The sequence below is a fragment of the Dendrobates tinctorius genome, unplaced genomic scaffold (genome assembly GCF_039654945.1).
Source record: "Dendrobates tinctorius isolate UK_male_01 unplaced genomic scaffold, ASM3965494v1 ptg000126l, whole genome shotgun sequence".
In the NCBI taxonomy this organism is placed as follows: Eukaryota; Metazoa; Chordata; class Amphibia; order Anura; family Dendrobatidae; genus Dendrobates; species Dendrobates tinctorius.
In genome coordinates, this window is record NW_027361794.1 from 17,825,324 (window position 1) to 17,847,694 (window position 22,371).

The 22,371-nt window shown below is 46.4% G+C and overlaps 1 protein-coding gene across 1 annotated transcript in view; it reads right to left on the reverse strand.

Annotated features, from left to right (window-relative positions):
• LOC141047058 (uncharacterized) overlaps nt 1–22,371 on the reverse strand; it is a 101,474-nt gene that overhangs the window by 73,428 nt on the left and 5,675 nt on the right. The gene's annotated exons all lie outside the window — the stretch shown is intronic.

Genomic DNA, 22,371 nt, shown 5'->3' on the forward strand with positions numbered 1-22,371 from the left:
ACAGAATGCAAAAATACAAAGAAAGAACACAAAAATTGAGCTTGGTTTGAGTTGGTACACATGCAGCATATAAATGCATGTTCACATGGCCAAAAAGCATACAAAACCTAGAAAAGACAAAATGAAAAAACCCTGCTGTAATTAAATAAGTAAAAAGCAAAAGTGCATTTAAATCATACAGAGTTCTTAGTAATACTGTATTTGATCAAACATAGCATAAAAGCCGTCCCACCATCGACAAGGTGACTCTGTGGTCGGGGCGGTCCTACACTGTCTAGTATTAAAAACCTTATCATGTGTCAAAGTTGACGTCTGTGTGAATAAGGGCAGACAAGGACCGGGTCCCAACCACTGGACACCAGTCAGGTGAAGCCTTTAAATACAATTTCCAGCTCAGGAGAGGGAGGCCACACCCCAGCTTGCACAGAATGCAAAAATACAAAGAAAGAACACAAAAATTGAGCTTGGTTTGAGTTGGTACACATGCAGCATATAAATGCATGTTCACATGGCCAAAAAGCATACAAAACCTAGAAAAGACAAAATGAAAAAACCCTGCTGTAATTAAATAAGTAAAAAGCAAAAGTGCATTTAAATCATACAGAGTTCTTAGTAATACTGTATTTGATCAAACATAGCATAAAAGCCGCCCCACCATCAACAAGGTGACTCTGTGGTCGGGGCGGTCCTACACTGTCTAGTATTTAAAACCTTATCATGTGTCAAAGTTGACGTCTGTGTGAATAAGGGCAGACAAGGACCGGGTCCCAACCACTGGACACCAGTCAGGGGAAGCCTTTAAATACAATTTCCAGCTCAGGAGAAGGAGGCCACACCCCAGCTTGCACAGAATGCAAAAATACAAAGAAAGAACACAAAAATTGAGCTTGGTTTGAGTTGGTACACATGCAGCATATAAATGCATGTTCACATGGCCAAAAAGCATACAAAACCTAGAAAAGACAAAATGAAAAAACCCTCAAATGTTTGATCAAATACAGTATTACTAAGAACTCTGTATGATTTAAATGCACTTTTGCTTTTTACTTATTTAATTACAGCAGGGTTTTTTCATTTTGTCTTTTCTAGGTTTTTTAATGTACAGAAAGGTAACTCCTTTTACCATCCTTACACCGGCAAAAAATTTAATATTCGTGAATACTACACCTGCGACAGCTCGTTTGTAGTATACATCATTAAATGTCCGTGTGGCCTACTCTATGTGGGGGAAACCACACAACATATTAGGGATCGTATATCCAAGCATAAATCTATGATCAGGTGCAAGAATATGCTTCTCCCCATCCCATATCACTTCATTACCCCTGGTCATACCATTGCTCATTTGAAATTTCAAGTTATCGAGCAAATCCATCCATCACGCAGAGGAAGCAACCGTATCAATATATTAAAAAGGAGAGAGGCCTATTGGATCCATGAGCTCAATACCCTGACACCTAAGGGGTTAAATAAAGACTATGATACACAGGCCTTCTTACAATCATAATTTCTCACATCTTCCGGTACCTGAACATTGTCACTAGTGTAACAATATCATAAATAATGACCTCGTTTCTTTTATCCTTTTTATTTTATCTTTGTTGTATACCGCTATAATATTCCTTTTTGTATACTGCTGTAATATTGTATGCCATCGATACTAATTGTACTTTGTCTCATTTACAGAACCCACAACTGTGATTTTTTGAATCATCACCTCAAAAAGCACTGAATAGCCACTATCCTCACCATTGGCACCTGTGACACCGGCGCCGCAGTAGCCCCCAGGGTAATATACCCCATTTCACCGCACTGCCCTGTTAGCCAGCCTGATAGACTGGGGCACATTCCCCGGGCTCATTATCGACACACCTCCTCCCTGTCTATCACAGCGCATGAGCACATGATGATGTGTCTGGTATACTCCCCGGGTTCGTTGCCGACACGCCTCCTCCCTGTTTCTCACAGCGCTTGATGACGTGTTCAGTACACGCCCACCGACTTCCGGTGGCGCACTCCCATCCAGGGTTTAAGATTTACAGGGCAATATAACCCTGTCACTCTCTCACACCATAGCGCCTTGGATTCGCGGCGGATACCGCGTCCATACTCCACATATAACCACGGTAAGACCTAGATGCTTTACACAGACAGATTAGTGACTGCACGTCACTTTTCTTCATCTCAGCGCTGTTTTCTGTTTTCAGTAGTGGGACGGCCACATGTACCTCCTCATAGGATTGGTATGTAACTAAGATGACATAGTTATCTTATCACTCACAAAGTTTTCCTGGCTATTATAGTACCTATATTCTCCTTTAGGTTTATCTCACAAAGCCCAGTCACTGAGAACCTCACAGTACAATATATCGGTGTATGTGTTTTTCCAGCCCCTTTTTTTTTTTTTTTTTCCTCTTCATGATTGACTATTTCTTATGCCAGTATTCATCATGTGCTATAATGTGACCGATGTCTCAGCATTCCTTTCAACTGTTTACGTGAAATACCCATATATTGTTGTATATACTTTATTTCCAATTTTATTATTTTCTTTTGTTATTTATATTTCACAGTACATTGATGGAGGTCCTAGACCGAAACGTCTGTGTATGTATGTACTGTTATCTATTAAATCACCTTTCTGCATCAGAATCTTGCGGTGTGTCCCTCTGACTGACTGACCTCAAATCCTAAACCTTCCCGCTCTTTTATGTATTCTAACTCCACCCGCCTCCCAGCACGTTTCGTGTTCTAAGCAGGGAGCCACCAAAGGTGCTCTGCTACACTCCAAGCAGGGAGCCGCAATGTGGCTTTGCTGAACTACCATGTTGTGTGGGATGCAGGTATTGGAGCGTGGTCAGGAGCCTCCAACTTACCGGGATGGTGGGGCACCACACCTCAGGAGGAGGTGCAGTACCTCTGTGGCGACTGAGACTCAGGGGTGCCACACATCCTTCCAGGGACCCCCCCGTTATGTGCATCCTTCCAGGTCCTCCCTGTTATGTGCATCCTTCCAGGGCCCACCCCGCTATTTGCATCCATGCAGGCCCCCCCCCGTTATGTGCATCCTTCCAGGCCCCCCCCTGTTATGTACATCCTTCCAGGGCTCCCCCCATTGTTTGCATCCATGCAGGTCCCCCCTTATGTGCATCCTTCCAGGGCCCCCTCCTCCCGAGAGAGAGAGAAGAAAAAAAAAAATCTTTCACTCTTACCTGCCTGCGCTCCCAGCGGTGGCACTGGCATCCTCCTCCTCCTCTGCAGGTCGGCGGCCGGCGCGCTCATTGCAAAATGGCCACCGACATAGCAGAGGCCAGCGGTGGATGTGTGTGCCCGTCGCATGAAACTGACGTCATACGCCGGGCGCACACATGCCACTATCAATCGGAACGCGCGCCGCAGCAGTTCAGGTAATGAACACTGCGTGCGCGCCTCCCTGCTCTTTTAAAGGGCCCGCACCCTTTTTTTTATTTTTTTCTCTTCTCCTCCTGGCTGGCTCATTCCCACAGCCAAGGGGAGGGCCTACCGGGGGATTTCCCGGTACCCCACTAGGCCAGACAGAGCCTGCATGTATTGTTCTCCAATATTTCCTCTCCATTATTCCCATCCGTGTATTATCGTCTTGTGTCTTTTTCCTTCTTTCTAATATTATTCTGTGTTCCACAACTGCAGGAGAGCATGGCGAAAGTAATGCCTATCATAAAGGAGAATCTTCTCCAGGCACAGGATGCACAGTCAAGAGTCTATAACCAATCAGCAAGGCTGTGGCAGTTCCAGCCCGGGAACCCCATGCTAGTGCTTATCTGTACGGTGGAGAGCAAGTTCCTAGCTAAGTGGCAAGGCCCATACGAGGTGGTAGAAATACTGGGTGAATTTAATTACAAAGTACACAGCTGGGTCGAAGGAAACTGCACCAAGTCTATCATGTTAGACCAAGAGTCGCTGGACACCCCTTGCCTGAGAGCCAGTCCCAAAGCCACAGTGGACGATGTCACTGTTGCGGAGAATCTAACACCTGCCCAGAGACAACAGCGTCGGGAGCTATTGCAGCAGAACCATGACCTGTTCTCGGAGCATTTAGGGCATACTCAGGTTGTAGAGCATGACGTGTTGACAGAACCGCATGTCAGGGTGAACCTCAAGCCCTATAGAATTCCAGTAGCATGTCGGGAGGTAATTTCAAATGAGGTGAAAAGGATGCTAGATCTCGGGGTGATATAGGAGTCGAACAGTGGATAGTGGAGTCCAATCATCCTTGTGCCAAAGCCTGACGGTGAGTGGCAGTTCTGTAAAGACTACTGCAAGCTGACTGAAGTCTAAAGATTTGATACACACCCAATGCCTTATGTGAACGAGCTCATTGAGAGACTTGGTCCCGCAAGGTACATTAAAACCCTAGACCTGACGAAGGGCTAGTGTCAGATTCCCATGTCCCATAGTGTCAAAGAGAAGATGGCCTTCTCGACACCTGATGGGTGTTTTCAATACATCAAAATGCCCTTCAGTCTGCAGGGGGCCCCGGTAACCTTCCAGAGTGCGATAGATCGGATCCTGACTCCGCATAAGAAGTATGCCACAGCGTACCTCGACGACATTGTGGTCTTTAGCCCTGACTGGGCTAGTAATCTGCCAAAGGTACAGATGGTTCTGGATGCTTTAAGAAATGCGGGGTTCACCATAATTCTGAAAAAATAGTACCTAGGCTATGTCGTCAGGAAGGGTGAAATTAAGCTACAAATAAACAAGATCGAGGCCATTCAAGAGTGGCCGCAACCGCTTTCCAAGAAGCGAGTGAGGGCGTTTCTTGGAATTGTGGGGTACTATCGGCGATTTATTCTGAGTTTCACTATAATAGCCGCAACATTGATGGAGCTTCTTACATGCATCAAATCGACGATAGTTAAATGGACTGATGACACAGAGATGGCTGTTGCGAACACTTTAACATGGATTCTGAGTTTGGGCTCCCTCTGGTGGTTGCAGTGGGTAATATAGTTGGTCTAGCTGACAGAGGTCAGACACCTGAAGAAGATGATTGGAGGTCAGGTGTTACTGACTGGGAAGATTTAAGTGAGCAATCTTCCCTCAATTGCTGCTGGTGATTTTGTTTCTTCCTGTGCACTTTGGAAGTCTGCTTGTCCCCTGCTTGGTCCTGCATCTTTCAGATAAATTATTTGTCCATTTTTGCTTTTCTCTGATTTCTGCTTTGCTGTTGTGTGTTCAGCCTTGTTCCCTGCGGGGACCTGTGCTGGACCCCGTTCTATATGCCTCAGCTCATGTCAGTTTGTTCAGTTTTCTGATCCCCTGGTATATCAGTGTCTTTTGCTTTGCTTCCAGTTAACACCAAAATTCTGATCTAGTGGGGTAGAGGTCGTGCGGCCTCAGTATTTTTGCTTATCAGATGTGTTGGATTTTTCTTAGGGTTTTTTGCGTGATTGCAGACAGTATTCTTTCCTGTCCTATTCTATCTAGACAGTTTGGGCTCCATCATTTGCTTACTCTATTTTCTGCCTGTGTTTGTGCGTCATCTTGTCTCACCTGCAATATATGTTTGTGGGCTATCTATTCCTTTGGGGTTCTACTCCGGGGCAGTTTAGAGTTTCCTTTTCTTTCTTTAGGCTTAGATAACTCTTTGGCTGTGCCGAGGCATCTAGGGCATCGTAGGTACGTCCCACAACTAATTCTATTTGTGTTGTCAGTTCAGGGGTCTGCAGTCGGCTTAGTTACCAAGCTTTCTGGTGTTCTGGTTGCCTAGCCTATGCCCCGGCTATCCTCCTCAGTTTCCGAATCATAACAGAATCACCAGCCCACATTATAGATCCTAGGGAACTCTAAAGAAGGCGAGAATTGTAAAAAAAAAAAAAAAAAATGTGTCAGAATTTTTTATATATTTTTTCCTCTTTTTCTCTGGGGGCCGTAGGAGGATTTTTTCTGTAATGGAGACTAAGCAATTGTCCGATCGTGTTGAGCAGCTTGCTGCTGAAGTTCGGGGAATTTCTGCCTATCTTGCTCAATCGTCTGCTGTAGAACCTATTCCTGATTTATTTTCTGGGGATCGGTCTAAATTTTTGAACTTTAAGAATAATTGTAAACTGTTTTTTGCCTTGAAACCTAAGTCCTCGGGGACCTCAGTGCAGCAGGTTAAAATTGTCATCTCTCTGTTGCGCGGTGACCCTTAGGACTGGGCTTTTTCCCTGACACCTGGGGATCCTATTCTGGCTAATGTGGATGCATTTTTTCAGGCTCTGTGGTTGTTGTATGATGAACCTAATGTGATTGATCAAGCTGAGAAAACTTTACTGGCATTGAACCAGGGTCAGGAAACAGCAGAGTTATATTGTCAGAAATTCCAAAAGTGGGTGGTCCTTACTAAATGGAATGATGACGCTCTAGCGGCTCTTTTTCGGAAGGGTCTGGCAGAAACCGTAAAAGATGTTATGGTGGGACTTCCTGTCCCCTCTGACCTTATCGACTCTATGTCATTAGCCATTCAAATTGATCGACGTTTACGTAAACGTAAAACTATGCGAGAGGCGGTGTTGCCTTTCGAACAAACTTCTGAAACCATGCAGTGTGATAGAGTTTTGTCCAGGGCGCAACGTTAAGAATTTAGAAGGCGTAATGAGTTGTGCTTCTTTTGTGGGGACGCCTCTCATACTATTTCCGTCTGCCCTAAGCGAGAAAAACGTTTTGCTCACTCATTTGCTTTGTGCAGTGTACAGCCTAAATTCTTTTTGGCGGTTTATTTGATCTGCTCCTTGTTTTCATTTTCTGCTAAGGTTTTTGTTGATTCAGGAGCAGCCCTGAACCTGATGGATTTTGACTTTGCCAAACGTTGTGGTTTTCCCATGGTACCCCTGCGGACTCCTATTCCTTTAACGGGGATCGATGCTATCCCTTTGGTGGAGAATAAACCCCAGTTTTGGACCCAGGTGATAATGCGGGTAGCTCCGGACCACCAAGAGAGTTGTAAATTTTTGGTGTTGCATAATTTACATGACATTATTGTACTGGGTTTTCCTTGGTTGCAGACCCATAATCCTGTTCTGGATTGGAAATCTATGTCTGTGGTGAGTTGGGGTTGTCAATGAGTGCTTAGTGACACTACTGGTTTCTCCACCTCTCCCCAGTCTCATGATGTTCCTGACTATTTGGCTGATTTTTCTGATGTATTTAGTGAGAGTAAGTCTGCGTCTTTGCCTCCTCATAGGAGTTATGATTGCGCGATCGAGTTAGCGCCTGGTTGTAAATTTCCCAAAGGTCGGCCTTTCAACTTATCTGTACCTGAACATGATGCTATGCTTATATCAAGGAGTCATTGGAGTAGGGTCATATCAGACTGTCCTCTTCACCTTTAGGTGCCGGCTTTTTCTTTGTGGCCAAGAAAGATGGCTCATTAAGGCCATGTATTGATTATCGTCTCCTTAATAAAATCACTGTTAAATATCAGTATCCATTACCCCTGATTTCTGATTTATTCTCCAGAGTGAAAGGTGCTAGTTGGTTTACCAAGTTTGACCTTAGGGGGGCGTATAATCTTATTCGCATCAAGCACGGTGATGAATGGAAGACGGCGTTTAATACTCTTGAGGGGCATTTTGAGTACCTAGTGATGCCTTTTGGGCTCACTAATGCCCCTTCCGTCTTCCAATCTTTCATGAACGATATTTTCCGGGATTATGTAGACAAGTTTTTGATCGTTTATTTGGATGATATTTTGATTTTTTCCAATGATTGGGATTCTCATATGGAACATGTTCGGATTGTATTCCGGATTTTGAGAGAAAATGCTCTGTATGTTAAGGGATCAAAATGTCTCTTTGGCGTACAAAAAATTTTGTTTTTGGGATTCATTTTGTCCCCGTCCGCTATTGAAATGGACCCAGTTGAAGTCCAGGCCATTTATGATTGGGTTCAGCCCACTTCCTTGAAGGCTCTCCAGAAATTTTTGGGTTTTGCTAATTTTTACCGTAAATTCATAAGTAATTTTTCTGGTATTGTGAAACCACTGACGGATTTGACCAAAAAGGGCACTGATGTGGTGAATTGGTCTCCAGAAGCAGTTTTGGAGTTTCGGGAGCTTAAGCGGAGATTCACTTCTGCTCCTGTTCTATGGCAACCTGATGTTTCTCTCCCATTTCAGGTGGAGATGGATGCTTCTGAGATTGGTGCAGGAGCTGTTTTGTCTCAAAGAGATCCGGTAACCTCTAAGATGAACCCTTGTGCCTTCTTTTCTCGAAAATTTTCCCCATTCTGAACGTAATTATGATGTGGGGAATCGGGAATTGTTGGCTATGAAGTGGGCGTTTGAGGAGTGGAGACGTTGGTTGGAGGGAGCCAGACATCAAGTTGTGGGCCTCACCGACCACAAGAACTTGATCTATCTTAAATCAGCCAAGCGATTGAATCCTAGACAGGCTAGGTGGGCCTTGTTTTTCACGCGTTTTAATTTTGTGGTCTCCTTTCTTCCGGGCACTAAGAATATTAAGGCGGATGCCCTCTCTAGGAGTTTCTTTGTGGATTCTCTTGATGTGACTGAGCCTATTACTATTCTAAATGAGGGTGTGGTTCTTTCCGCTATTTCACCCGATTTGAGACTTGCCTTGGAGGAATTTCAGGAGGACAAACCTGAACGATGCCCAATGGGGAAATTGTATGTCCCAGACCAATGGAGGAGAAGAGTGATGTCTGAAATTCATTGCTCCGCGTTGGCTGGTCATCCGGGTATTTTTGGTACCAGAGATTTGGTGAGTCGGTCTTTTTGGTGGCCTGCCTTATCTCGTGATGTCAGGAACTTTGTGCAGTCCTGTAGGACTTTTTCTCGGTTCAAGCCCTGTTTGTTATGAATGAGTCACCGTAGGAGGCAAAAGCAGAAATACAAGCTAAGTCCAGAAAACCAGAGAAGTTGGCAACTATCAGATTGCAGACCCCTGAACCTATCAACACAACTAGCAGCAGCCATGGGGGGTTCCTACGATGCCCTAGACCCCTCGATCACAGCCGGAGAAATACATAGGCCTAAAGAAAGAAAGGGGAAATCTAAACTGCCCCAGAGCAGACCCCAAAGCAATAGGCAGCCCCCAACATATAATGACGGTGAAGCAAGATGAAAATACTAACACAGACAGAATAGCTTAGTTACTCAACGATAACGGTGTTTCTCGGAACCCATGACAGCACCACGGAGAGAGGGGGTCCGCCCATCAAGGACAGGAACCTACAGACAAAAGAGCGGCACCTCTCCTCCGCCCCCAGTTGGTTACAGAGCATCAGAGGGTCTCCCGGTTAGTTAACAACAAAAGTATATACATAACATTATAATTTGTATACTTATAGAGAAGCCTCGTGTCTAAGAACACACTCTACACACATTAAATCGTGCTCACCGCACACGTGAAAAAAGGGGGGGAATTAAGCGGGTGCTGTCATGGGTTCCGAGAAACACCGTTATCGGTGAGTAACTAAGCTATTCTCCCTCACCCATGACAGCACCACGGAGAGAATTTCAGAGATTGGTAGCTTAGGGAGGGACCACCGCCTGAAGGACCCTTCTCCCGAAGGTCAGGTCAGACGCAGAGGCTAGATCTAGGCGATAGTGTTTGAAAAAGGTAGAAGGTGTTGACCAGGTGGCCGCCTTACAGATCTGTTCTATTGATACCTCTGATCTTTCTGCCCATGAGGTCACCATTGCTCTCGTAGAGTGGGCTTTTAGACCCTCCGGGATGGTATTCCCGCTGCATGAGTATGCCAGGGCAATCGCATCCCTTATCCATCTTGCCAGGGTACTTTTGGACGCCCCGAGCCCCTTACGAGGTCCCTGGAAACACACAAAGAGAGATCCTTCCTTCCTACATCCCTTGGTGGCCTCTAGGTAGTGCACTAAGCACCTCTTCACATCTAATGTGTGAAATTTCTCCTCTCCTCTATTCGTAGGGTTTTGGCAGAAGGAAGGAAGGACTACCTCCTGTGATCTATGGAAGTGTGTTGCTACCTTGGGCAAATATGCAGGGTCAGGTTTCAATATAATTCTATCCTCCATAATTTTAATGAATGGGGGTAATGCCGATAAGGCTTGAATGTCACTCACTCTGCGAGCCAATGTTAGGGCCACTAGCAGTATCGTTTTTAATGATAGGGTCTTTAGTGGAGCTGACTGAATAGGCTCGAATGGGGGTCCTGTTAGGGCTGACAACACTAAGTTCAGATCCCATGATGGTACTTTCTGGGTAGCTACTGGTCTAGACCTGGCTGCGGCCCTCATAAACCGTGATACCCAAGGGTCGCTCGCCACCTCCTGATTATAGAGGGCGCCTAGGGCCGCTACCTGTACCCTCAGTGTGTTAGTCGCTAGTCCCTGTTCTAACCCCCTTTGGAGGAATTCCAGGATTTTATCCATTTGTATTCCATCCTGAACCTTTGCTCCCGAACTGGATAGGAATTTCCTCCAGGTTCTACCATAGGCTTTGATTGTAATTGGTTTTCTACTTTTTTGTAACGTGGAAATTAGATTTTCTGAAAATCCTTTCCCCCTCAGCAGTGACCTTTCAAATTCCATGCTGTTAAATGGAGGTTCACTGCTTGGGGGTGTAGCACAGGACCCTGCGATAGAAGGTCGGGGAGATCTGGTAGAACCCAGGGGTCGGTTACTGACATTATTCTGAGCCATGAAAACCATGTTCTTTTTGGCCAGAAAGGGGCTATAAGTATTACCCGAGCCCCCTCTTCCCTGACTTTCCTTATCACCGCCGGGAGGAGAATGGTCGGTGGGAAGGCATACAGTAGTCCCCGTGTCCATGGGAGCATAAATGCGTCCAGGGTCTGAGGATTCCCCTTGGGATTTAGAGAACAGAATGCTTCCACTTTTTTGTTTTTGTGGTCTGCAAATAAGTCTATGTCTGGGGTTCCCCACATTTCCACAATCTTCTGAAAAACGGACTGATTTAGAGCCCACTCCCCTTGATGTAGTTGGGTACGGCTCAGAAAGTCTGCTGTCTGGTTCTCTACTCCCCGTATGTGTAGCGCCGATAGGGACAGTAAGTTTTCCTCGGCTAACCTGAATATCTCGGAGGATGCCTCCATTAGCGTTCTGGACCTGGTTCCCCCCTGGTGGTTTATATAGGCCACTGTTACTCGGTTGTCCGAGAATATCCGGACATGATGGCCCTTTAATGCTGGCAAAAAGTGACTCAAGGCATAATTTACTGCTAGCAGTTCTTTTTGATTCGAGGAGGCTTTTAGTTCTTGACTTCTCCATCCCCCTTGAGCCACAATGATGCCCATGTGTGCTCCCCATCCCACAGGACTGGCGTCGGTGGTAATTACATGTGTGATCTTGGCCTCCCAGGGGATCCCTTTGGACAAGTTGTTTTTGTCCTCCCACCAGGCTAGGGAATGAATAGTTTTTGAAACTAGCGTAATATGATGTTCCAAGTGGTCTCCTAAGGCCCGCTGGTTGGTCAGGATATCCCACTGCAGATCCCTCATGTGTATTTGTGCCCACTGGACCGCCGGCAAGCATGCAGAGAAGGACCCTAACAGGGACATTGCTCGTCTTAGTGTCATAGAAGGGTTTTGCCTCGCTTTTTGTACCATATGAATAATTCTGTCCCTTTTGTGATCTGGCAAGTAACACACTTGGATGTTTGAATCCAGTGTCAGGCCTAGGAACTCCTGGACTCTCCTTGGTTCCAGCCTTGACTTTTTCAGGTTCAGAAGCCACCCGAGGTTTTTTAGAGTGCTCATCACTCTGTCCCTCTGTTCTGTGCATTTCTGGCCCGAGTTGCTCGCTATTAAAAAGTCGTCCAAATAAGGCACTATCAGAACATCCTGTTCTCTTATGTGAGCCATCATCTCTGCCACCAATTTCGTAAAGACCCGTGGAGCCACTGAGATCCCAAATGGCAGGGCCTTGTATTGGAATTCTCTTATTTCTCCTGCTATCGAGACTGCTAGCCTGAGGTATTGCCTGGATTCTTTGTGAATGGGGACATGGTAGTAGGCATCGCTGAGGTCTAAGACCACCATAAAGCATTGCGGAAAGAGAATTTTGATGGTCGATTTGATCGATTTCATCTTGAATTTTTCGTTCTTGATATAGCAATTCAGTCTTTTTAAATTTATGATGGTGCGGAAGGTGCCGTCTGGTTTGGCTACCAGGAAGAGAGGCGAGTAGAACCCCCTGCCTCTCTCCTGTGGGGGAACCTCCTGTAGGACTTTTTTGTCCAACATACTCAGGACCTCCTTTTCGAGGGCGTCCTGTTCGTTTTTTGACGACCTTATCGGGGTAATTATATATTTTTGCGGCGGGAGAGAATAAAAGTTTATCCTTAATCCTGATCTTACAAGATTTATCAGCCAGGGATTGTTGGATATTTTCTCCCAGGCTGGGAGGAAAAAACTTAGTCTCCCTCCCACCCTGGGCCCACAGTCACTTGGCGGGTTTTTTATCCCGGGACGAGTTACCGAAGATGAACCCCCTGTCCCTTCTTCTGTCTTCCCATTTTTGGTCTCTCGGGGGGTCTCCTCTGAAAGAACTTTTTGTTCCGAAAGGACCGTTTAAAGCCTGTGGCGCTCACTGGTCCTAGGTTTGGGAAGCCTTTCTTTTTGTCGCCTGCCTTTTCGAGGATGTCATCCAAGGTTTCCCCGAAGAGGAATTTTCCTTCACAGGGAATGGCGCATAACTTCATTGGTCGGGCAATGTGTGGAGGCTAAACCTGACACGTCTGCATTCAGACCTGGTTGGCCTTCATCCGCACTTGCCTTTTCTGGCATCATGGGAGCGATCCAGAAATGCTCAGGTACGGATTGCATTTAAAGTGGTCTTGCTTTTAATGTATCTAGGAGGCCGTAATGGCACAGTGTTTATTAAAAACGTAGAGTAGGACCCCCCACATGAGATTGCCTTGGCGCGGCGGGGTGGCTCAATTGAATTGATCAATTTTTTTGCTAAATATCTCATTTTGAATACAGTTAGATGTTATGTGCAAATGCACTTTATGTTATGCGTTCTGACCTTGGCAACGCTGGCTTCTCTTTTCTTTTTTTGTACATTGGTATGTGGCTGACCACCACTGTTGCCGTGCGCGCTGGGTTGTGTTCGCCATTTTTTCTGTGTTCACTGTGATGGATCTAGGCTGCTGTGCACACATACACAGCAGCCCCACCCTGCCCCAAGCTTTATTTAATTGTGCACCTGTATCTGAACCTGCATTGCCCTTCATCTATGCTTGCTGGTCGGGCAATGTGTGGAGGCTAAACCTGACACGTCTGCATTCAGACCTGGTTGGCCTTCATCCGCACTTGCCTTTTCTGGCATCATGGGAGCGATCCAGAAATGCTCAGGTACGGATTGCATTTAAAGTGGTCTTGCTTTTAATGTATCTAGGAGGTCGTAATGGCACAGTGTTTATTAAAAACGTAGAGTAGGACCCCCCACATGAGATTGCCTTGGCGCGGCGGGGTGGCTCAATTGAATTGATCAATTTTTTTGCTAAATATCTCATTTTGAATACAGTTAGATGTTATGTGCAAATGCACTTTATGTTATGCGTTCTGACCTTGGCAACGCTGGCTTCTCTTTTCTTTTTTTTAACTTCATTTTTGTCTGGAGATCCCCAGGCCAACATTTTAACCATAAAGCTCTTCTAGCTGCATTCGACAAGGCTGCCGTTTTAGATGACAATCTTATCGAATCAGCCGAAGAGTCGGCCAGGAAGGCTGCCGCCCCTCTTATCATTGGCATGGATTCCAGGATTTTATCTCTGGGAACCACTTCCCTTATCTGTCTCTCCAATTGGTCTATCCATACCATAAGAGCTCTGGAGGTACAGGTTGCCGCTACCGCCGGCCTGATGTTTCCCCCTGCTGATTCCCAGGTGCCCTTAAGTAGGGTATCCGCTTTTTTATCTAACGGGTCTTTCAGGGTACCCATATCTTCAAAGGGGAGTGCAAACCTTCTTGAAGCTTTGGCTACCGCCACGTCTAGTTTGGGGGCCTTATCCCACGATGTGGATGCCTCCTCATCAAATGGGTACTTTCTTTTGATGGAAGGAACCGTAGAGCTTTTCCTATCCGGTTTTTCCCATTCTTTATCTATGAGGCCTTGGACGTTCTTATTTAACGGAAATACCCTCCGTTTCTTTTGACCCAGTCCCCCGAACATAATGTCCTGGACTAATCTATCAGTCCGGGGGTCTTCCACCCCCATAGTGGATCTTACCGCCTTTACTAAGGCATCCACTTCGTCCAGGGGGAAACAATGACGACCTTCCGTCTCCTCTTCGGAGGATGACGAGTCGGTATTTACAGTATGGGAGGTGACTTCCCCTGACAATAAGCTCTCTGATTGGGACTCTATTACCACGTCCCCCTTCCTTCCTTTCCTTTCCCATTTTTTGGATGAAAGGGCACTCTGAATTTCTGCGCGGATTACCGCCCTTAGGTCTGCGGCATGATCCGGGGTTTCACCGCCGAGGACCTCCTGTATACAGGAGTCACACAATTTTTTCTCCCAGGGCGTTGGTAATGGTTTCCTACAGGTGGGGCATTCCCTGTTCTTGGTATTTTCTTTCTTCTTTCCCAGATAAGGGAAAGAAGTCTATTACAATGGGGAACATTCACGAAGATCCACTTACCCCCCATGCGCGGTTGCAGGTACCGGTTCTGGAAGTGGATCCAAATCTCTCACTGGGCGATCCACGGCAGGTGACTTGCTCCTTGCAGTTGAATGCTGCGTGGAGTGGCTACTGGACCGGCTCCCCCGTCCGTCTTTATCCTTTTGGCGGTGCTGGTGATGCTGCCTATGTTGCTGCTGCTTAGGCTGCTGTAGCTCCTCATGCTGGTCGCTATCCATCGCGCCTGAACGCTTCCAGCCCTGAGGCTGCTTCAGCGTTCCAAATTTGAATAAGCCGCCCTGGCGTCACCTGTCTTCCCGGCCTGCACCGCTGCCTCCCCCGGGGAGTGCGCACTGCGCATGTGCCGACCGCGGGAACCCGGAAGTTCCTCCTTCTACTTCCAGGGCAGCGCCATCTTGGTACACCTCTGTACCCGGCGCTGCCCCTATACCGGCGTCCCCCGGCCCCTACTCCTCCCGGAGAGGCGGCCCGGTCCTCCCCGCCCGCTCACCCTGGACAGCCCCTCAGCTGCAGCGGTGGCGGCTTCGGCAACCAACCCCGCCGCGACAGGGGCCTCCCCGCTGTCTGACTGTGGACGGGACGGTCCCGGATCTTCACCTTCAGGTAAGCGCTGCGCTCCTGCTGCCGTGGTTCACCCGTCAAGGACAGGAACCCAACTGGGGGCGGAGGAGAGGTGCCGCTCTTTTGTCTGTAGGTTCCTATCCTTGATGGGCGGACCCCCTCTCTCCGTGGTGCTGTCATGGGTGAGGGAGAAAGATAGACTGAGCAAAGACGGGGCCCCAAAACTACCTAGATAGGAAAGGAAAGGAAGGCTGCTGTCTGCAATCTGCCAAAACCCTATCAAAGACATAAGCCAAACAGCTGATAAGAAAAAGGCCCTGAAGCAGCTAGGCTTCAAAAACTGAATCAGCACTCAGGTATTTTCAGAAGACAGAGCTAAATGAATTCAGCACACCCCAGCAGGGAATGGCAGAAATCCAGAAAAACAAAGCAAAAACAAAGTCAAAGCACAAAAGCAAAAGGCCGAGCAGCAAACTTAGCTTTGGAGGAGAAGGAATTCAGACTGGTGTCCAAGGATCCCACAGAGAAATCACCCGCAGGGCAGAAGGGCGTCGGCAGCATTATATCCAGTCCGTAACTCCACTCAGCCAGTCACAATCATCAGCCTCAGGTGTTTGACAATCAGGCTCACTACCTTTCTTTACCAGAAGAGGGAGTTCCTCGGGCCTCAGTAATGAAGGGGAAAATGAACTCACAACAGTACCTCCCCCTTGAGGAGGGGTCACCGAACCCTCAACTATGCCACCAGGGCGATCAGGGTGAGCCCGATGAAAGGCACGCACCAATCGTTTGGCAAGAATATCAGAGGCGGAGACCCAGGAATTATCCTCCTGACCATAACCCTTCCACTTAACCAAATACTGGAGTCTCTGTCTAGCCAGACAGGAATCCAGTACTTTCTCTACCTCATACTCCATGTTACCTTCAACCAATACAGGGTCTGGAGGTGCCACCCCCGGAACAACAGGTTCAACAAACCTCTTCAACAAAGATTTATGGAACACATTATGGATTTTAAATGTGACAGGAAGAGCCAAACAAAAAGAGACCGGATTAATAATCTCCACAATCTTGTAAGGTCCAATAAATCTAGGCTTAAACTTAGGAGAAGCCACCTTCATAGCAATATTTTTTGATGATAACCACACCATATCACCAACCTTAAACTGGGGACCAATGGTCCTATGTCGGTTGGAAAACCGCTGGGCCTTCTCCTGGGAGAGAGATAACTTATCCACCACTTGGTCCCAGATCTGGTGCATTCTCTCCACCACAGTGTCAACACCTGAGCAGGCAGAGGGCTCCACCTGCCATGAAGAAAATTGAGGATGAAACCCAAAGTTACAAAAAAAAGGTGACATCAAAGTGGCAGAACTAGCTCTATTATTCAAAGCAAATTCGGCCAAGGGCAAAAATGAAACCCAATCATCCTGATCAGCAGAAATAAAACATCTCAAATGTGACTCCAAGGTCTGGTTTGTTCTCTCTGTCTGCCCATTGGTCTGAGGGTGAAAAGCAGAGGAGAAGGACAACTGAATTCCCAGCCTGGAACAGAAAGTTCTCCAAAATCTAGACACAAACTGAACTCCTCTGTCAGATACAATGTTCTCAGGAATCCCGTGCAAACGAACCACCTGTTGTAAAAACAGGGGCACCAACTCAGAGGAAGATGGCAACTTAGGGAGTGGTACAAGATGAACCATCTTAGAGAACCTATCACAAATCACCCAAATAACAGTCATCCTCTGAGAGACAGGCATATCAGAGATGAAATCCACTGAAATATGGGTCTATGGCCTCTTGGGGACAGGCAAAGGCATCAACAACCCACTAGAGCGAGAACACGATTTAGACCGGGAGCACTTCCCACAGGACTGCACAAAATTCCTGACATCACGAGACAAGGAGGGCCACCAAAAAAACCGACTCACCAGATCTCTAGTACCAAAAATACCTGGATGACCAGCCAAAGCAGAGCAATGAACTTCAGACATCACTCTCATCTTCCACTGGTCAGGAACATACAACTTTCCACTGGGACAACGCTCAGGTTTGTCCTCCTGGAACTCTTCCAGAGCACGTCTCAAATCGGGCGAGTTGGCAGAAAGAACTACCCCTTCGCCTAAGATGGTAGCAGGCTTGGTCACCACAGGAGAATCAGCAAGGAAGCTCCTAGAGAGGGTGTCTACCTTGACATTCTTTGTTCCAGGAAGAAAAGAAACCACAAAATCAAAATGTGTAAAAAACATGGCCCACCTAGCCTGTCTAGGGTTCAAGCGCTTAGCCGACTCTAGGTAAATCAAATTCTTGTGGTCAGTGAGGACCACGACTTGATGCTTAGCTCCCTCTAACCAATGTCTCCACTCCTCAAATGCCCATTTCATGGCCAACAGTTCCCTATTCCCCACATCATAGTTACGTTCAGATGGAGAGAACTTTCGGGAAAAGAAAGCACAGGGATTCATTTTAGATGTTACAGGATCCTTTTGGGACAAAACAGCTCCTGCACCAATCTCAGAAGCATCCACCTCTACCTGGAATGGAAGTGAGACATCAGGTTGCCGCAAAACCGGGGCGGAGGTGAATCTTCGCTTCAACTCCTGAAAGGAAGAAACAGCCTCCGGAGACCAATTTAACACATCAGCACCCTTTTTAGTCAAATCAGTCAATGGCTTGGCAATACTAGAAAATTTTGCTATAAATTTCTGATAAAAATTAGCAAAACCCAAAAACTTCTGGAGGGCCTTCAAAGAAGTGGGCTGAACCCAATCGTGAATGGCCTGTACCTTGGCCGGGTCCATTTCAATAGTTGACGGGGACAAAATAAATCCCAAAAAAGAAATCCTCTGTACTCCAAAAAGGCATTTAGATCCCTTGACATACAGGGAATTCTCCCTCAAGATCCGGAACACAGTCCGAATATGTTCCACATGAGAATCCCAATCCTTGGAGAAGATCAAAATATCATCCAGATAGATAATCAAAAATTTATTGACAAAATCTCGGAAAATATCGTTCATGAAGCACTAGAAGACAGAAGGGGCATTAGTGAGCCCAAAAGGCATCACCAGGTACTCAAAATGTCCCTCCGGAGTATTAAACGCTGTCTTCCATTCATTCCCCTGCTTAATGCGGATAAGATTATACGCCCCCCTGAGGTCAAGCTTGGTAAACCAGCAAGCACCTTTAACTCTGGAGAATAGATCAGAAATCAGGGGTAACGGATACTGATATTTAACAGTAATTTTGTTGAGGGCACGATAATCAATACAAGGTCTTAATGATCCATCCTTTTTGGCTACAAAAAAAAAACCGGCACCCAAGGGTGACGAGGATGGTCTAATATGACCCTTCTCCAACGCCTCCTTAATATAGGATCGCATAGCCTCGTGCTCGGGTACAGATAAATTGAAGAGCCGACCCTTGGGAAATTTACACCCCGGGCTCAGTTCAATTGCACAGTCATAACTCCTATGAGGAGGCAGAGACGCAGACTCATTCTCACTAAATACATCATAAAAGTCCGCCAAATAATCAGGAACATCATGCGACTGAGGAGAGGTGGAAAACACCGGAGCCTCACACCGACAACCCCAACTCACCACAGACACAGATTTCCAATCCAAAACTGGATTATGAATCTGTAACCAGGGAAACCCCAGAACAACAGTATCATGCAAATTATGCAACACCAGAAATCTGCAATTTTCTTGATGGTCTGGGGCGACCCGCATTACCACCTGGGTCCAAAACTGGGGTTTATTTTTAGCCAAAGGAGTAGCATCAATTCCCCTCAAAGGGATAGGCGTCTGCAGAGGTGTCATCAGAAATCCACAACGTTTAGCAAAATCCAAGTCCATTAGGTTTAGGGCTGCTCCCGAATCCACAAACGCCTTGGCGGAAAATGTGGACAGGGAGCAGATCAGAGTAATAGCCAGAAAAAACTTAGGTTGAACACCCCCAACAGAAAACGTGTGTGCAAAGCGTTTCTCTCGTTTGGGACAGACAGAAATAATATGCGAGGCATCTCCACAGAAAAAACACAACTTATTACGCCTTCTGAACTCCTGACGCTGCTCTCTGGAAAAAACTGTATCACATTGCATAGGTTCAGACATTTGTTCAACAGGTGGCAACACCTCTCGTGCAGCTTTGCGTTCGCGCAAACGCCGATCAACCTGAATGGCTAATGAAATAGAATCGTCAAGACCAGAGGGAACAGGAAATCCCACCATAGTATCTTTTACGGCTTCTGACAACCCCTTCCGAAAGAGAGCAGCCAAGGCATTATCATTCCAGGTAGTAAGTACTGCCCACTTTCGGAATTTTTGACAGTACAATTCTGCAGAATCACGACCCTGGCTCAATGCCAGCAGGGTCTTTTCAGCCTGATCAATAGCATTAGGTTCGTCATACAACAACCCCAAAGCTTGAAAGAATGCGTTCACATTAGTCAGAATAGGATCATCTGGTTTCAAAGAAAACGCCCAATCCTGGGGATCGCCGCGCAGCAAAGAGATGACAATTTTAACCTGCTGCACGGAGCTCCCTGACGAGTTAGGCTTCAAGGCAAAAAATAATTTACAATTATTTTTGAAATTCAAAAATTTAGACCGATCCCCAAAAAATACATCAGGTGTAGGAATCTTTGGTTCAACATCATGTGAATGAGCAAGGTAGGCGGAAATTCCCCGCACTTCCGCAGCGAGCTGCTCCACACGATCAGACAATTGCTTTATCTCCATTGATGGAAAAAAAAATTCCCCCTACAGCCTCAGAGATATAGAGGAAAAAATATACACACTTTTTTTTTTTTTTTACAATTCTTTCCTGCTATTGAGTACCCTAGAATCTGCGGTATGGCGGGTGATTCTGTTATGAATGAGTCACCATAGGAGGCAAAAGCAGAAATACAAGCTAAGTCCAGAAAACCAGAGAAGTTGGCAACTATCAGATTGCAGACCCCTGAACCTATCAACACAACTAGCAGTAGCCGTAGGGGGTTCCTACGATGCCCTAGACCCCTCGATCACAGCCGGAGAAATACATAGGCCTAAAGAAAGAAAGGGGAAATCTAAACTGCCCCAGAGCAGACCCCAAAGTAGTAGGCAGCCCCCAACATATAATGACGGTGAAGCAAGATGAAAATACTAACACAGACAGAAAGATAGACTGAGCAAAGACGGGGCCCCAAAACTACCTAGATAGGAAAGGAAAGGAAGGCTGCTGTCTGCAATCTGCCAAAACCCTATCAAAGACATAAGCCAACCAGCTGATAAGAAAAAGGCCCTGAAGCAGCTAGGCTTCAAAAACTGAATCAGCACTCAGGTATTTTCAGAAGACAGAGCTAAATGAATTCAGCACACCCCAGCAGGGAATGGCAGAAATCCAGAAAAACAAAGCAAAAACAAAGTCAAAGCACAAAAGCAAAAGGCCGAGCAGCAAACTTAGCTTTGGAGGAGAAGGAATTCAGACTGGTCTCCAAGGATCCCACAGAGAAATCACCCGCAGGGCAGAAGGGCGTCGGCAGCATTATATCCAGTCCGTAACTTCACTCAGCCAGTCACAATCATCAGCCTCAGGTGTTTGACAATCAGGCTCACTACCTTTCTTTACCAGAAGAGGGAGTTCCTCGGGCCTCAGTAATGAAGGGGAAAATGAACTCACAACACTTGTTCTTGTTCTGGTAGATTGTTAATGCCACTGCCGGTGCCCAGGAGGCCATGGACCCATATCTCAATGGATTTTATTTCCGACCTCCCTGTCTCTCAGAGAATGACTGTTATCTGGGTGATCTGTGATAGATTCTCCAAGATGGTCCATCTTGTACCATTGCTGAAGTTGCCATCCTCTTCCGAGTTGGTGCCCTTGTTTTTACAACAGGTGGTTTGTTTGTTTGCATGGCATTCCTGAGAACATTGTGTCTGGAGTCCAGTTTGTTTCCAGACTTTGGAGAACTTTTTGTTCTAAACTGGGAATTCAGTTGTCCTTCTCCTCTGCGTTTCATCCTCAGACCAATGGGCAGACTGAGAGAGCAAACCAGACTTTGGAAACCTATTTGAGATGTTTTGTTTCTGCTGAGCAAGATGACTGGGTCTCTTTTTTCCCTTGGCTGAATTTGCTCTAAATAATAGGGCTAGTTTTGCCACTTTGATGTCTCCTTTATTCTGCAACTTTGGGTTTCACCCTCGGTTTTCTTCAGGACAGGTGGAGGCTTCGGCCTGTCCAGGTGTAGATTCTGTGGTAGAGAGAATGCAGCAGATTTGGGATCAAGTAGTGGATAAGTTTTCTCATTCTCAGGAGAAGGCCTAACGGTTTGCCAACCGGCATAGGACTATTGGTCCCCGGTTGAAAGTGGGTGACATGGTTTGGTTATCCTCAAAAAATATTCCTATGAAAGTTGCGTCTCCAAAATTCAAGCCAAGGTTCGGTTAGGGGCTGGCGGAACGCACCAAATAAAATAGAAGGTATTTAGGTGCGTTCGCAGCCCGGGGTCCACCGTGCAGAGATGGTAGCTGCTGCTCGGTAATGGCGGCACTATATAGCGGCATAATAAGTGAACGCACGCGGGTCTGCGTCACCCGGTGTAACTCTGTTGCCTCACAGAGCCACACCAACACTGAACATAAATGCTGAAGCCTGTTAAGATCACAGAGCTCGGCGAGGTGAGCGCTGGGGTAAAGTTACAGGACTCTGCCCCAAGACACAGGGTCGGAGTCCCTCTGTGAAGGGCTAATCTAAGATCAAAACTAAAGGCTCCATTTTTATGCTGGTGAATCCATCTTGTTGTTTACGAGATAAATTCTGTAACTTAACTAGAGTAAAGTCCATGGCTGTAATAAAACCAGACTGCTCCAGTCTGAACAAGATATGAGATATGAGACCCGGGGGTGTATTATTGTGTATGACTCTGATGAATGTGCTATTGCGCTTCTTTCCATGCCACGTAGATACGGACATATATGTAGTTTCCGGTTTTTCTGTATTTTTATAGGTTAAGTGCTGTATGCTAATACTCAGAGGCGTAGCTAGGGTTTTGCTTTAGAGGGGGCGAAACTTCTGAGTGGGCCCCTAACTAGGTAACTTTGATTACAACTCGGTGACGCACCCTAATAGTGGATGTAGAAGATGACTGCGCTGTTACTGAAAATAATCTCAATATAAAGACCAACATGGATAT